Source organism: Passer montanus, unplaced genomic scaffold, assembly GCF_014805655.1.
Source record: "Passer montanus isolate IOZ18808 unplaced genomic scaffold, ASM1480565v1 scaffold75, whole genome shotgun sequence".
Classification (NCBI taxonomy): domain Eukaryota; kingdom Metazoa; phylum Chordata; class Aves; order Passeriformes; family Passeridae; genus Passer; species Passer montanus.
Window position 1 is genome coordinate 2853158 of NW_024372702.1, and position 6000 is coordinate 2859157.

Genomic DNA, 6000 nt, shown 5'->3' on the forward strand with positions numbered 1-6000 from the left:
TTACTACTTTGCTTGTTACAATTTTTGTCTAAATTCTTCAGAAACCTTTAGAGATTGAACAAAAATGTCTCAAGGATTAGGTTACTTGAAGCCTGATAGTTCAATTGTCAAGAAACTTATATTTTTAATTTCTAGACCACAGTTGATTTCTTTCTTGATTGCTTATAAAGAGAAGAAAAAATTAAATTTATTCTGCTGAAATAAGTGGATGCTCTACAGTGCTTTTAGCTGCAGAAGAAAATGGAAGATGAAATCCATCAGAAGTGTTAAGATTTGATGTATGGCACCAACTTAAGATTTTTAATATTGACTCAAACAGAAAAGATTTTCCTTTTGTCTGACCTTCAAAGCAGACAACCTTTGTGGCCATGCTCTCTGTTATGTCTCTCTCTGACCTAACAAGGTCAGACCTTCCTTGTTATATTTGAGTTGTGTGGCCAGTTTTGTCCAAATTTGAGAGAGGATGGGAGGTCTCCCAAATAATTTGATTCCACTCTTGCAAAGCTCAGCAGTTGGGTACAGAAGAGAACCAAGAGAAGTGCTCTGACAGCTCTGGGTTACTCTGGGCCTCCCTGGCAAGGAGCAGGAGAATCCTCCTCTCCTTGCTGCCTTGCCAGTAGCATTTCTGCCCTCCAGCTGACTCATGTCCCAGGAGGCAGCACAGAATGCATGGCCATCAGCACTGTCCCAGCCACCAGCTCAGTGTGGAGCATCTGGAGGCTTGGGAATTCCCAGGATTCATCAGCAAAGTTGTTCCATGCATGCAGAAAGTCTTTTTTCTTCCTAGACATTTTTAATCATTTTGTGGGGAAAAACATTTCTTCCAGATTTTGAACCTGAGAATGTCCTGAACTAGAAATCCTCATTTCTGTGCTGCTTGCTTGATAGGGTCAGTGTAACAGCTGGACATGGTGATACCTGGACAATTAAAGCCATGGGAGGTTAGAGGTTTTACTTCATGTGACAGCAACTTGTACCAGGAGGAATATTCAAAGCACAGTCAGTATCTTAATTAGTTTAAATTATAGTTTCATTCTTTAAAGAGCTGAGTTTTCTGCAATCACTGGTCTTTGGTCATTGGAACCCCACTTTTTTCTTGTGTCCTCATATCACTGTGCCCTGATGCTTCTCTAACAGTTCTGGGGAAAGCTGCCATCCCTTCTGATGCCTTTGAGGCCAAACAAGGGAAATTTAATGTAACAGTTTTTTGTCAGGAAGCACTTTGCAGCTCTCTTTCAAAACAAAGGGTTTTATTACTACATTTATTATTAGTGGTGTGATGACAGCCAAATGCTGTTAACTTGTGAAGTGCAACTGAAAGACTGACTTTTCACTTCAGCTGTCGCTTTACAAATTAAACAATTCTATGTAGAGAACAAAATAATACATTTCTGTGAGAAGCATTCATACATTCAAACATTTTAGTCTGTACTTTCTCCTAATGACATGGGGCAGAAGTTTTATGGGATTTATTGCAGCTCGTAAAAAGGCAGGCAGGACTGAAACTGAGATATTTGAGGGAAAAGGAGCTTCAAACACACATATTTTGTATTAACTGTGTGGGATCGTGAGCTTCCCACAAGCCCTGACAAGTGTTTGTCATGTCTGCCAGGATCATACCATGAAGCTCTCTGTAAAAAAGAAAAAGTTGGGAATCAATAGCCTGGCTGAATTTCCCACTCCTTACTTTAGGGAGACTTGGAAAGAATTTTTTTCCGCTTAAGTAGCCAAGTTATGTATAAAACTGAGACATACAAATGTGACAAACCTTTTCTCTTAAAATGCTATTTTATCTAAAACTTACCTTAAAGCCTCAGTAAGTGTCAAGGGGGCACCATTTCTGTGGCAGATTGCCTGGTGAGATGTAAAAATCCTTCTCTGCTCCTCTAACCTGTACACTGGACATACCCAGTTTGAGACATCCCTCAGGGAACTTGCCCATCCTAGCAACTCCCTGCTGCCTTGGGAAGAGCTTCCTGCTGGAAGTTTCCATAAGCTGCCTGCAAAGATGCCAGCAGCAGCCTGAGCCTCCTGCTCCTCACCACTGACAGGTGCCTTGCTGCATGGCTGCAGTGCCTGCAGTCTGTGGCAAGGGAGGGTAGGGAATTTCCTCTTGCTTTATTCCCTGAGCCTTCTCCCTCATCTCCCTCATTTGTGGGGAACAAAAATCGTGGTGCTTGGGGTGTGAAGGAGACCCCAGCCTGCAGCAGGCTGGGAGCAGAGTGTGCTGCAGAACAAGCCAAATCTTCCCTTGCCTCTGGAGAGTTCCAGTCCTGCAGCCTGGCTCTGCCAACACCTGCCTGCTGCAAAGGGGAGATGGATGTGCTTATTCCTCAGGAGATGTGCTTATTCCTCAGGAGATGTGCTTATTCCTTGCCTGTGCTGTTGGCTGCAGGGCTCTCTATGGCTGCCCCGAATGATGCCAGGCAGGATGCCCCTTGGCATGGCCCAGGGGAATGTGAGGAATTTAGAAAAATACTTCAAGGGTCACGTCAAGCATTTAAAATGCTGGCTGCGTGTGGGTCTGCTGGCTGCCCAAGTGTGAGGGTGTGTGATCCTTACTGTAGGATTAGCCTCAGGCAGTCAGCTGCTGGGCTGGCTTGGCTTTAATTTAATTATTTCAAAGGGAGAAAATGTTAAAAGGCTACGGAAGTCAAAACAGTAGAAAGGAAGGTAAAAGATCCTTCCTCTTTCCTGACAGAAATGAGTACCCAGACCAGGATGCTGAATGGAGATGTACACAGTGAGGCGCTGTGTGGTGGCTGGAAATGCCACCTGCCAGGACAGCAAGAAGCAGCTTTTATTCTTGAGTATGTTTTGGGAGGATATTTGAAACTTCCATGGATTAAAGGATCTTGGTGGGAAGCAGCTTATCCTGCTGGCTCTCAAGGGACCCCATCAGCTCTGACAGACAGCGAAGTAATTGCTCTGTTTTGGGACAGGAACTCTGGTGTTCACTGTGACTGCCCAGCTACAGGTGGTTTCTGTAAAGGCTCTGGCCCTTCAAAAGTTTCTTATCCTACAGGAAAAGGTGAGTATCCATCCCTTTTTATCCATCCCTACATCCTCTGTTTTATTGTTCCTTTCCTTTCTATGGCATGAAATCTGATAGCCAGCAAATGCTATGTGTGTGTTTCCAATAATCACATTTTTAAATGAATAATCAGATGACAATTTCCATGCTGAAAATTTCCATACTGTTTCAGCAGCAATAATTGTGTCTCCTCCTATAAAACTGGTGATTTAACCACACAAGTCGCAAGGAGCAAGGTGTGGAGGGAGCAGAGCTGGGGTACAGCTGTGGTCCACTTGGAATGCCTTTTGCAGTGTCCCTGGAGCTCTGGGCTTTGTTAGGGCTAGCGTTTTCTCAACCCTAACCCTGAGCAGAGCAGTAAAATCAGCATTTTCTGAGGCTGAAGTGCCCAGCCCGTGGGTGCTGCCAAGGAGAAAAGCGTGGAGGGAGCAATGGTGGTGCAGTGCATTGGGGTTTTTTTGCAATGGTGGTGCAGTGCACTGGGGTTTTTTTGCAGTGAAATGGATTGGAAAGTGCCCAAATGAAATCACTGAACTCGTGCCATGCCATTTCCTTTCATGAAATGAAAATTCTTCATTCATGAAGAATTTTCATTTCATGAAAGGAAATGACAGCTCCAAATCATAGAAGGAAGGTAACCAAACACATGGGACAGGAGGTACAGTGAAATGGAAAACAATAAAAAGAAAACCAGAAAATTCTGAAATTAAGTGAAAATTTTAAAAGGAATGGGATTACATAAATTGCACTGGAAAGTTCCAAAAGTTTTCTAAATTATACCCATTGAATTCTCCGTATCAGGGAGCAAAGTGAGCTGAATGCATGGGAGAGAAATTACAATAAAATGAAATGCAGTCCAAAAAAAAAGGAATATCTGAAATTAAAACAAATGGAATGAGTTGACATGAAGTGCAGTGAAATGGACAGAAACTTGCTGAAATGTTACTCATTGAAATCACAAGATTTCATTTCCTTTCATTAAATAATGCTGGGAGAAAGTGAACTTAAGGCCATTATTTAAACTACTTGAGTAAATATTTTTTTTTTTATGTTAGCGCCTTGGAGATCTAACTCTGGGGATTATGTCATAGGATATATTTTCTAAATTTTCTCAAATAATATCTTCAAGGCCTCTCAGTTATTACCATGGTGATCTTGCTCCAACTCAGCATTGAAATTTCCCAAAGCATTTTATAATCATATTTGTGAAGGTATTAAATATATCTGAGTTTGCCTTCATACTGAACTTTCTGTAGGAAGCCAGACAGGCAGTTTGTGCTGGGATGTGTGTTGAAGTTCAGATACCAAGTCAACCAACCTTTTTTTTTTTTTTTTTTTTTTTTGGACAGAACCTTGGATACTTTTGGGCTAGAGCAGATTAAGTTTACCTGTCTTTGAATAAATGTGTGATGTTTTTCTGCACTGCCAGAACAAGGCTCCTATGCCATCTTGTTTCTGCATGAGAGGCAAGCCCAGCCCCAGAAATCCTCCAAGTTGGTCATCAGGCTTGTCTTAGAGGGCTGTACTGAGGAAACAGTTTGGCCTTTGCTGTGCTGCAGAATCAAGTTGTCAGGAATTTAAGTGGTTGTATGTAAATGGAGCTTTTGGAGAGAAAGTTGTAACACTGCAGCAGAGATGTATGGGCTAAATTTAGCCACTAAAATAAACTGTAAAAAACAGAGCCTTCTGCAAGTTGGAATGATTCAATCTGACCAAACACAAAATTGTTCCCTTATTAAGCTAACAGTATCTCCCAACAAAAAGGCTTCAAACAGACCCTGGCCCTAAAGCTGCCTTGGGGAGCCCAGAAGCCAAGAGATTGCAGCCAGGTGTTTCATAAAGCCGATGCTCTTCATGTTGCTTTTGCACTGGCAAGGAGCAAACCAGCCAGCCTTCTGGAAAGACATTAGCAAGGCCTCTGGTTCCCACTCTCCTAAAACTGTGTTCTTGTTCCATTTTATCCCCTTTGAGACAGGGCTGTAATTAAAATGGTTTGTTTCCAGTGCAGGTCCTGAAACATTGCCACTGATGAGGCAATTTGAAAGGAGGAGGGACCACTCCTAAGAGTTACCCAAAGACAAGGCTGAGAGTTTCTGATGGTGAGCTCACAAAACCACGGCCATTTCTGTGTGCTGGACTGTGGCACAGGATGTGTATTGCATATGTAAGCTTCTGGGGTTTTTTCAGAGCATTTGTCCTCCTCTGCACAAAGAATGTGTTTTATGTCAAAACACAGCAAACTCTCACTGGCTGCAGGTGCCCCAGCTTGGGCACAGACCCGGAGCTGCTGGGGTGGGTGTGGATTCCACCGTTGGCAGTCATGCTGCAGTGCTGCATGTGCACGCTGAGCATGGGGCACTGCCTGCCTGGCAAACCTCGGGGCCCCGGGTGCATCGGCCTTGTCCCCTTAGCATCAGAGAGCAGAATTCCTGACTGTGCTGCTAAGCCTCCACTTCCTTCCTGGTTCCTAATCAAGCTTCAAAAATATCCTCGAGTGGGTGAAGCTATACTGGAGAGTGTCTTCATGGGAATCATCTAACACGAGCCCTGAAGAGGGGACAGACTAACCATTTCAGGCTCTTCCTCCCTCATGTTTTTCTACTCCTCCTCCCTCTAGCTCCTTTCCTATTCCTATCGTAAGTTTTTCTTATGCTGTGGGGTTTTTTCTATCACTGAGAGTGCTTGGCACACACAGCTTTAAAGCGTGGGTCCAGCCGTCACTAATTTGCAAGCTTTTGTTTCAGCTCAGTAAGACGTGTATGCCATTTTCTGTCTGAGGATCTGATTCGGCATCATATCAAATAAGCACCACAGAGCCCACAGGGGAATGGAAAATTTTAGGATCCCTACTAAATGGAAAAAAGATGGAGTCACACTGAAGGAGGTATTTAAGCTTTGTTAGAGGTGGCAGAGTTGGGAACAAGATCCCAGAGTCCTGCTCAACCCTCTGATGCTGATGGTTCTCG